At 44.9% G+C, this 11,256-nt stretch overlaps 1 protein-coding gene across 5 annotated transcripts in view; it reads left to right on the top strand.

The window, feature by feature from the left end:
- The window catches only part of CTPS2 (CTP synthase 2), an 80,077-nt gene extending 74,742 nt beyond the window's left edge, over window positions 1–5,335 (top strand). For all 5 annotated transcript variants that reach the window (XM_054817720.1, XM_054817728.1, XM_054817742.1 and 2 more), the window contains one exon: window positions 1,412–5,335. The gene's annotated coding sequence lies outside the window, so the exon portion shown is untranslated. The remainder of the gene's footprint in view (window positions 1–1,411) is intronic.
- Window positions 5,336–11,256: the final 5,921 nt, after the last annotated feature.

Genomic DNA, 11,256 nt, shown 5'->3' on the forward strand with positions numbered 1-11,256 from the left:
AATGGAAATAACATTTAAAAATTGTGTTTTCTTTTTTTGTTACTTCAGTTTGCAAGTTTGGCTCACCTCGAGTAGACCATGTTGGCATGACTTTTTGTCTTGCCTTAACATTAATCTATAATTGCATTTGATGCATTGAATCAACAAAGACATCCCAAGATAAATGCTTGGATTTAATCTGTGAAATTGTAGAGATACAAACAAGTTTTATAAAATCATACCTTTGTTTGCCTCAGGCTTTGCCAAGGCGATGTTGGGTTGGTTGTTTTTTCACCTGTAAACTTGGTAGCCACAGATTTCTGTTCAGTTTGGAGGTCCTGACCTCTGCAGGATCTGGGCTTGCATCTTAGTCTTACTTTATTTCTCCTACCCAGATTCATGGAGTTGTGGCTGGTGTGGTACTCTGGTACATGCGTACATTCATGCTTTTCAATATTTCTGAGCACTTCTGTAAGCAGGACACAACTTTCCCCTCTGATTTTATTCCTCTCACATGGTGTAGTCACTAAGCAGCTGTGCCGAACAGATGATTCAGGCTGCATATGAATGATGCATTTCTGCCTGATGGTCTCATGATTAAAATACTGTCATGAGATGCTACAAGTTGGAGTTTAGTCCTTAGTCGCAGCATGGGGTTCTTCTGTGATTTTTAATTTCTTTCTTTTTTCCCTCTCATGTACCACGTGTTAAAGATAATAAATCCTCAAATCATGAGAGTGGAGAACAGAATGTTAAACGATTCCATGATCTGGTGCATGCAGGTACAGTACCGATGCATATCGTGGAGTGACAAATGTTCCTTTTCACTCTTGCCCGGATCCTTCCCACCTCCAAACGTCACTGTGGCTCTGTTTCTTGAGACGAACACACAGGACAGGACGGGACAGCCCCTTTAGCTTTGACCTTGCTATCCTCAGTGGAATTTATGAATGGTAGTTCTCTCTTTACCATTGCAGTTGTGACTCTTTCAGTGCTTGGATGAATGTACTTTTGTGATGCTTTTAAGTAGTTATCAATAGTCAAGCTGATTTTGTTTAAACATGTCACTAGTGGATACTAACTGTATTCAACAAAATTACTCTAAAAAGGACTATATAACTAATTCCAGATATAAAAGAAGGATAGAAGCATTGGCTTATTTATTTTTATCTCAGGGTTAATTCTACCCATTAATCAGAGCTGGATACACATGTAGACTATATTTAGCTTTGTGGGTTTGCTTTATGCTGTTTGACCTAGATGAAATGCATCTACTTGTAGTATTTACCATTTACTTTTAAGTCAGTCAACAGATTTGAGAGAAACTGACATAAGCATGAAATAAACTGAGTTAAAAGAGAAATACTTCTAATCATCAATTTTTTTTCTGCTTTTTTCTTCCTTCCCCTCCCTCTTTTTGTTTTTTTTACAGAAAGTTGGGAACAGGACAATACTGAATAGAAGAAAGTAGACGAGTGAGCTGCTTGTGGTCCTCATAGTGTCTCCTCCTATACTGTTTCCAATAATTCTCTTTACACAAGACAGTTTTACTGTCCTGTAGCAAAACGTGTTCTGTATAAGTGCTGTTTCTCTTTAAAAATGACAAAATGGTTGTGCACCTTAGCTGTTAATCATTATTGATCTTGTCTTATATTTCAGAATGATCTCAGGCGAATATGTATTAATTCACGAGTTCACAACTGTTCTTGATTTGAAGGAAGGTTTGATTGTTTTCAGTTCACCTTAGAACAGGAAGATAAAATACATTAGTTCTTGTCAATGAGAGGGAATGCACTAAAAATTTAAGGGAAAGTTGTCTTATCCATGAGCAGTAGAGAACTGTTTCAGGTTTGTTTCCCTATTAAACTTGTTGTATGTATATATTTTTTTACTTTTTTGCTGTTCAATATGTACAAATGAGAAATTGTTGCTGTATTTCAGCTCTTTGTGATTATAATAATTGATGTTGGATACACATCTTTTCACTCTGCTTTTATAAGTGATTTCACTTTACAAAACTTCAAGTTTATTGCTCTGTTTCTCTTGAAGGCTGACAGTACTGAACATAATTCTGACCTACAAAATTACAGAAGTGATATTAGAAGGCAGTTTTGTATTTGTATTTTGTAAGAGAGAAAGTAAATACACTCATATGTGAAAATGTAATCTGAACACTTTTATGAAAGTTGTAGAAGAACTGGTCACAAACCTGGAGCATTATCTGAGCTCCAGTCATGCAACACTCAGTTAATTTCAATAAATGAGTATAAAGGTGAATTAATGTTCACTCTTGTTTTCCCTTGTCCAGTGACCACTCCATGGTCATGATGCTCATTCTCCAATAACATAGAACAGTGTATTTTAGTTTAGAAATCACCAGTTATTCCACTGCGTGACAATTGGTCATCAAAAGGTAAATACCTGTACAAAAATAAAAAACACCATGTCCCTTATTACAGCTTTGTAAAACAGTAAGTTTGAGAGCTTTGCATTGCTTTAGAAAATCTCAGGTTACACAGCGAATTTTTCTCTTCACGAAAAGAAACTTTAGTGGTAATGAAACATAAAATGTATTCCTATGGCAGTGTTTTTATAAAGTGGTTTGCAAATGCGTGCCTTAGAAATAGCAGCTACTGACAGGATTAGTGTCACTGTTTGACTTCCCCAATGAGAGACACTGACCACTGGTTTGTGAAAGGTGAAGCATTTCCTAAGATTGTCTGTAATGTGCAAATGCATTTTCAAATATATTAAATGGTGTTATTCAGAAGTGTTTAGCTAGTGTGTTAAAAGAATCATGGTGCCAATTGTGAACTGTGGTGTCAAGGAGGGAATTTTTCATTTAGTCGTGTCCCAGTTGTGTTGTCTGTGTGATTTATTCAAAAAACTGAGGGGACAGAAAGACATGTACCCTGGAGTGAATCTGGAAACAGCCCCTTGATCTCCCAGCACCCTTACCAACCCTCTTCCTGCTAACTGTGTTGCACATAGCAGTATCCTGGAGACAAACACATCACTGTCACAAGGAATCCATCTCCTACTGGACCTGACAGAAGCAGCAGCATGCCATTTCCAAAATGGAAAAAGGCAAACGAGCCTTTTCCAGCCAAATCCAGGGCTGCATTAGGTGTGTTGCCAGTAGGTCGAGGGAGGTGCTGCTCCCCCTCTCCTCAGCGCTGGTGAGGCCACATCTGGAGTGCTGGGTCCAGCTCTGGGCTCCCCAGTACAAGAGAGATGTGGGCATACTGGAGGGAGTCCAGCAAAGGGCCACTGAGGTGATTAAAGGACTGGAGCATCTCTCATCTGAGGAAAGGCTGAGAGTGTACTGGTTTTGGCTGGGATAGACTTAATTTTCTTCACAGTAGCTAATACAAGTCTGTGCTTTGGATTTTTGCTGCAAACAGTGCTGCTAACACAGGGATGTTTTTGTTCCTGCTGAGCAGTGCTCACACAGAGCCAAGGCCTTTGCTGCTTCTCACACCTCCCCACCAGCGAGTGGGCTGGGGGTGCACAAGGAGTTGGGAGGGGACACAGCCGGGACAGCTGACCCCAACTGACCCAAGGGATATCCCATACCATACGATGTCATGCTCAGCATATAAAGCTGGGGGAAGAAGCGGGAAGGGGGGACATTTGGAGTGATGGCGTTTGTCTTCCCAAGTCTCCGTTAGGGGTGATGGAGCCCTGCTTTCCTGGGGATGGCTGAACCCCTGCCTACCAGAGTTGGGACTGTTCAGCTTAGGGAAGAGGAGGCTTGGTGGGAGGGAGGGAGGAAATCTCATCCATATGTATACATACCTGAAGGGAGGGTGCAAAGAGGATGGAGCCAGGCTCTTCTCAGAAGTGCCCAATGACAGAACCAGAGGCAATGGGCACAAACTGAAACAGGAGGCTCCATCTAAACATCAGGAAACACTTTTTCCACTGTGAGGGTGACAATGCACCAGCACAGATTGCCCAGGAAAGTTGTGAAGTCTCCATCCTTGGAGATACTCAAAGGCTGCCTGGATAATGGTCCTGAGCAACTGGCTCTAGGTCGTCCTGCTTGAGCAGCAGGGGTGGACCAGATGACCTACAGAGCTCCCTTCCAACCGCTGGTTTACCACTGGTTGAAACTCCTCTTTAGCATATACTGGGAGCACAGCAAGATCTGAAATCTGTATTTTCCATCCTATGTTGGCTCAGCTGACTGTTGCTTAGGCTCAAGGGCTGTATTTGTAATAGTAAGTTAGGGCAGGGGCATTAGTCTCTTTTGAGCCCAACTGCAGCGGCTGAGATTGCTTCCGTACAGATAAACTTTCATGCGCATACTGGAGTGAGTCCAGTGAAGGACCATGGAAATGGAGCATCTATCATATGATGAGAGGCTGAGAGAGCTGGCGGTGCTTAGTCTGGAGGAGAGATGGCTCAAGGGGGATCTTATCAATACCTGATGCAAGGGGAATAAAGAAGAGGAGCCAGACTCTTCTCAGCGATGCCCAGTGGCAGAAGAAGCGGCAATTTGCAGGAACTGAAACATAGGAAAGAGAGAACTTTTTATGGTGCAGATGGTTGAGCACTGTAACAGGTTGCCCAGAGAGGTGAGGGAGTCTCCATCACTGGAGATGCTCAAAACCCAACTGGACACAGCCCTGAACAACTTGCTGTAGCTGACCCTGCTCTCAGCCAGGGATTGGACTGGACAATCTCCAGAGGTGCCTGCCAACCTCAACTATTCTGTGATTCTATGAACCTCGCTTACCTCCAAAGAATGGGGTCACATTGAGGCTGCCTGCTGGGAAAGATGCCTAGTGCATGCTAACTCTCAGAAAGGTGCCTGGGGGAGCATGCTAGATACCCTGGGACAAAGCTGTGCTGTATTTTGCCAGAGTGGATGATCGTGTACCTATTCCTGGGCATGTTCTATGAGCCTGTATAGTTTACTAGCCTAAAGATAGCTAAACCGCTCTGTCTGGGAAGACCTGATTGAAGGTGTGTTGGGTGTGGATGTTGGGGGCTGAAGATATGTTGAGTGTCAGGAAGATCTGTTGGGTGTGTTGGAGGATGACAGTTAAAATCTATGCCTACCTCATCCATTGAGTGGTCCTGTGCTGATATGCCAGCTACAGTCAGGTTTTCCCTCACAGAAAGTTTGGTAGCTTGGCTGAGTTGGACCAGAGGCTGTGCTTGTGTGTTGGGTTTGCATGGCAAAGTTTTGGTAGCGGGGGGGCTACAGGGGTGAATTCTGTCAGAAGGTGCTAGAAGCTTCCCCTGTGTCTGACAGAGCCAATGCCAGCCGGCTCCAAGACGGACCTGCTGCTGGCCAAGGCCAAGCCAATCAGCGCCTCTGGGATAACATATTTAAGAAGAAGAAAAACACTTAGAGAGAGCTTTTGCAGCCGGAGAGAGGAGTGAGAAGATGTAAGAAACTCTGCAGACACCAAGGTCAGTGCAGATGGAGGGGCAGGAGGTGCTCCAGGCGCCGGAGCAGAGATCCCCCTGCAGCCCATGGTGAAGACCATGGTGAAGCAGGCTGTCCCCCAGCAGCCCATGGAGGAAGGATGAGGGGGTGTAGAGGTTCCACCTGCAGCCCGTGGAGGACCCCACGCCAGAGCAGGTGGAGGCACCTGAAGGAGGCTGTGACCCCGTGGGAAGCCCACGCTGGAGCAAGTTCCTGGCCGGACCGGTGGACCCGTGAAGAGGGGAGCCCATGCCAGGGCAGGTTTGCTGGCAGGACTTGTGACCCCGTGGGGGACCCCACGCTGGAGCAGTTTGCTCCTGAAGGTCTGCACCCCATGAGAGGGACTCCATGCTGGAGCAGGGGAACGATGAGAGGAGTCCTCCCCCTGAGGATGAAGAAGCGGCAGAAACACCGTGAGATGAACTGACCGTAACCCTCATTCCCCGTCCCCCTGTGCCGCTGAGGGGGGGAAGGTTGAAGCCGGGAGTGAAGTTGAGCCCGGGAAGATGGGAGGGGTGGGGGGAGGTGTTTTAAGAGTTGATTTTATTTCTCATTCCTCTGCTCTGTTTTGCTTAGTAATAAATTAGATGAATTCCCTCTCTAAGTTTGGTCTGTTTTGCTCGTGACAACAATTAGTGAGTGATCTCTCCCTGTCCTTATCTCGACCCACAAGCGTTTCGTTATGCCTTTTCTCCCCTGTCTAGTGAATGAGGGGAGTGAGAGAACGGCTCTGGTGGGCACCTGGCCTCCAGCCAGGGTCAACCCACCACAGCTTGTTTGTAAACAAGGGGAGCAGCATCCAAGTTTGGATATGACTGTGGGGTAGGCATTGCACTTAACTGATGCCGTGGGCAGAGCTGTATCTTACTGAGTATCTCTAGTAAAGTACTGCATCTCAGCAGCATAGGCTCCTGTTTCACTGTAATCTTTACCCGTGAAGTCCCCTAGCATCCGCTCGACATACTTTAACCTGTAGTACCTTGAAGCTGAGGTTTCTTTCCTCATTTATTTAACAGCTTGGAGAGATAACCTTCATGTGCTAATGTAATGTAATGCCTGCAGAGGTTGAATCTAACGGAGACGCGTATATCTAAGTTTTCCTGAGATACTTTCCTCCTCCACTGAGGAGGATTTGCTTGGCCAACCGGACTGTTCCTCATTAGGGAGGAGTACTTGTGGAGTGGGCCGGATCCTGCGCTAGCTTGCTGTTTTTCTGAAGCCTCCAAAGTGGTGCCATATTCATATCACACAAAGTGTGACTTTGTTGATTACAGGGTGGTACCAAAGAGTGCTTACTGTCACCTGGGATTCATGGGACTCAGGCATGGTTCTCCTAAATTCCTCTGCAGGCATCTAAACCCTAGCTTGCCAGGAAGACACTGGAGGTTTTGAGCAACACCTTGAAAGTAGAGGCTGAGTTTTCTGCAAGAACCTGTGCAAGCAGGAATTGCAGCCCCAAGCTAAAGGGTGTTTTCAGGAGAGAAGAGGCAGATTGGCAATGACCGCAAGGGCAGGGGCTTGCTGCCCCGAAGAGTGTAGAGAAGGTTAAGGGAGGATCAAGTGCAAGAGCCACAAGTGACTTACCAACCTGAGCTAACCTCTTCATGGGAGCAATGTTACAGTTACCATAGCAATGCAAATGAAAGACTCTCCCCAAACTCTCTGTGTGTCTTGATGACAGAAGGGAGCGTAATTACAGCATATAGGACTTCTGAGTCAGCTTGGCTACGGCTGGCAGCAAAGCCAGGTCAGCACGGAAATGAATAGGGGTTGTGGAAACCTATGTGAGACTGGCTGAAGCTCATTTCCCCCAACTTCACTGTTTGCATATGTGAGGTGACTAAAAATTGCTGAGAACCGGAATAAGGTGGATCAAGAAGGGAACTGGAATAACGTTGCCCTTGGGAGAACACGTGGCCTCCTCCAGCATCCTGGGGAAACTCGCTCACTGCAACTTGACAGGGAAGCAAACAAATAATATAATCCTTCCTGTACCTAGGACTGAGTAACACCTCATCCTTGCACACGAGCAAGAGGAGGCTCCTTCACGTGGGCATCTGCACGAGGGTCGTGATATAGTTCTGTGCCTCAGCATTTTATCCCCCACGGTGCTCAGTTTTTCCGTGCTGGCATAGTGAATCGATAGCTGTTAGCTCTGTGATAACTTCCAACTCTTCCGCTTCCCAGTTCACCCTGTCTCTGCTGGTGACATGGTCAGTGATTTGTTCAAGGATTTCACTCATTTTCACAATTAACAGCCTTTATATTTTTGATGGCAAGGAACTTAGTGTCTCAAATATTTCTCCCTGTATCAGGTTCTCAGTACTGTCCGGATTTTTCAGGTATTTGACTATACCTGAATTGTTAACCACCATGTGCTGACAGGGCGAAAGGAATTAAGGACTCATCTAAAACAAGGATATGAAAAGAATCTATATATTTTCTATTATGTAGGAGGTTCATATTTCTGTAATCCCCCTAACATGACTCAGAATATTTACAGAAGCATCTATTAGATATCCATACAAAATGTCTATGCTGCCTCAGTTGGAAATTCATTCTGAATAGCAATTCCAGAAATGTTGATTTGCTGGTCTCTGGTTGATTCTTTTGCTTTTATCTGTAAGCTTTTTATTATTATTATTATTATTATTGTTATTTTTAAACTATGGGGTTTTTTTACTGGGAATTAACTTTTCATGGAGAACATAGGTGGACCGGTTCTGTTCTTTATTCATATACGAGTCATCTTCAGAACTGTCTGGTTCCTTGCTCCTTAAAATTCCTTATGGATTGCAGGATCTAACATCCTGGTTTGACCTAGCTGACCTGCTGCTAGAATAATGTCTATTAAACTGTCTTTCATCTTGTAAAAACTGTGTGCTTTAATCTTTACACTTTGATGGTTTGTTTGTATGTGAAATATTTTCTCTACTCATAAGATCCTAGTTCAGTTGAGGAAATTGGTTGCCTTATTGGACTCCTGGTAACATGGTCTCACAGATTTGGATCAGAGCCTGGAAAACCAGCTTTGCCTGAAGTGTAGACAACATTCAGGAATGCTCCTGGAAAGGTAGGTCTATCTTTTCTACCTCTATGGGCTCTCTGCTAATAATTTAAGAAGCTTAACAGTTGGAAGCTGCTAGTGAAGTTAACAGTAGCATAGTTTGGATAAGCTAAGAACTGACTCAAGTCTTGGATTAAAGCATAATCCAAAACTCCATGTATTTAAAGGAATAGTTAGGATAGTCTGCACTGAGCTCCTGCGTAATGTAACCTCACCCAATAACAGCTTCAATAAAGTCCTGATTTCACAGAGTCAATCTGAGAAATAAAAAGATGATCTCACGTGTCTTTTAGTTTGAATATCACTTTTGCTACCTTTGGAACATGCTCGTCATTGTCTAAGTCTGAATTAGCAATTTGGAGAAATAGTGCAGTTTTGAAGCAAACCCTCTCCATTTACCACATGTGATTGGTGTCCCACAGCAGTTGTTGTGCGCCAGACCTCAGTTCCTTTTGGAGGAAATAAAACTGAAGATCCATTGCAAATGGTGGCGTGATTCAGTTCTGAACCCACCCAGGGAAGCACACTGCCATGGGGGCCTCCACCGTGCGTCTAATCAGCGTGTGCCAATAGAAGGCTGTCAAACCATTGAGTGTTCCTGTGACACCCAAAAATGGTTCCTCTCCTATATGAGTGTTGTGTTCACCTTCCTATCTGCCATTTTTTTCCTTAAAGCTTCTTCAAACTTCCCCTGCTCTGAGTTGCTGGGGCTGTATTCCCACCTGAGACCAGAAAGCAGGCAGCACAGTGTTCGAGTCACCTTGGATGCCCTGATCCGGATCCTCTTTGAGCTTGGTAAGTGTCCTACTTGAGCAGTGGGACATTATGCAGCACCACAGTCCTTGTTTTAAAATAGACGAACCATGCTCATCTAAGCACCTGCACAGTGTCAGTTTAGCTAAGTGTTGATGCCTGTACATGAGCTACTCACCACAAGCTCCTTTTATAATCAGCAGAGAAAAGCAGGTGCTTTCCACTCACCCTTAGCAGATCAGATGAATCACCTGTGGATATTGCTTCTTTCTTGTCATGAACCTTGAAGAAGAGCCTAGCCCAAATGGCTCAGATATCTGTGTTTGATCAGACGATCCTACTCCTGATGTGCAGGTGCTGAAATAGGGATCAGTCACTGCCATCAGCCCATCATTTCTAATCAGCTGGATTTAATTGGCTCCCTTGTTTTTGGGGGCTCAGATAAGCAGACTTACCCCTGCTTAGCCTCAGTTTCCCCCGAGTACAACATTCACCCTTCCCCTGGGCCTCAAACCATCTCGGTGTTAGTCAAGACCTCAAATTTAGCAGCTCTTCCTTGCCTAAGCCCAGCCAGGACCCTGTGCCAGTGTCTCCCCAGTGTGGGTGCTCAGGTAAGCGTTCTCTGAATGCCCTTGCTGGGCCAGCTCCACGCAAGACGCAGCAGCAGTAGCATCTACCTTCCTGCGTTACGTTATTGTGTAGTGTGTCTGCCTCCCTTGCTGAATAATAATCGCTTTCCTAGAGCAGTCCCCTGGGATGTAGGAGACATGGACAATTTCTTCCTGAGCCTAAGAGTCAGCCAGGCCCCCTCTCTTTTGGGGGCTGCCCAGTCAACAGGGCTAAAGTTGGTTCTAAGTGCCAGTGTTCATTGCTGTTGTAGCAACACTGGGGCAATCTGCAAAAAAAAAAAAAAATTGGTCCTGTGTCAGAGAAACAGCAAGTATGTGATCCTGTAGGTGAGGTAACAGGAGGTTCCTTGGGAGGGAGGGAGGCAGGGAGACCACCTGAGGCCAGGTCTTTAGACTGTGTATGTATTTTAAGTAGTTATTGAACAAAAGACAGAAACAGTCGTTGGCAAAGGTGCCAGAGCACAGGACTCCATTTGCTAAACTGGTGCCATAATAAATAGGTTAAAGAACCCCTCTTGCTTTCTCTTTTTGGCCCAGCAAGCCTTGAACCCTCTTCTCCGGGGTGGTACAGATTCAGCAGGAAGAAGTGACAGCATCTCCTTTTTTTCTCTCTAATGGCTGGAATTCGCTGCACCGCTGCTTTGTCCATCCCGTGATTATCCCTGCTGGTTCGCAAGAGCCTGCGCCAACTTCTGCGTCTGCTAGTGCCAGCCTCAGGCTGGGGAATGCTTATTATCTTTCCCTCTGCTGCATGTGCTACTCACTCGTCTGTCCTACCCGGGATTTTAATTTAGTTTACTCCAAGAAGGGTAGAAGAAAGCTTGTAAACATAAAAGAAAACTGTTCTCAGCATAGTTTCAATGCAAGCACAACCTGGAAGAGCTTGACCTCCTGTTAACATACCTGCCTAATAATATGCCTCGGTTGAGTCCCAAGGTTTGAGAAATTGAATAGGCATCCAAAATTTTGAACAGTCAAAACATTAACTTCTAAGGCTTGTGGCTGGCTAATGTGTTTCCTTGCGTTCAGTCTTGGGAGCATAATGTGACATCTTTTACAAAGCTTGGTCAGCGCTAGTTTATTGTTGAGTATAAAGCAGGTTCCCAATTCAGAGTTATTTCTGTGTACACTATCTTACTGCTAACATCGTTATTACTGCCAGACTTGTGTATACGGACTTAACAGGGTACCACTCTCGGGAGCATCTTCTTTCAGTTACATACCAGCTTTAAGAAAGATGTTTAACCAACAAACATTTCTCTCTGGCTAGTTGAAGACACAAAGTTCTCCTCGCCCTGTGAAGTTAGCAGCACAGTATTGTGAGCGGGAGAGGGTCAGACCTCCTGAGGGACACGAATTAGGAGATTTGCTACTGGCATAAGTAAGTG

The sequence above is a fragment of the Grus americana genome, chromosome 1 (assembly GCF_028858705.1).
Source record: "Grus americana isolate bGruAme1 chromosome 1, bGruAme1.mat, whole genome shotgun sequence".
NCBI classification, from domain to species: Eukaryota; Metazoa; Chordata; class Aves; order Gruiformes; family Gruidae; genus Grus; species Grus americana.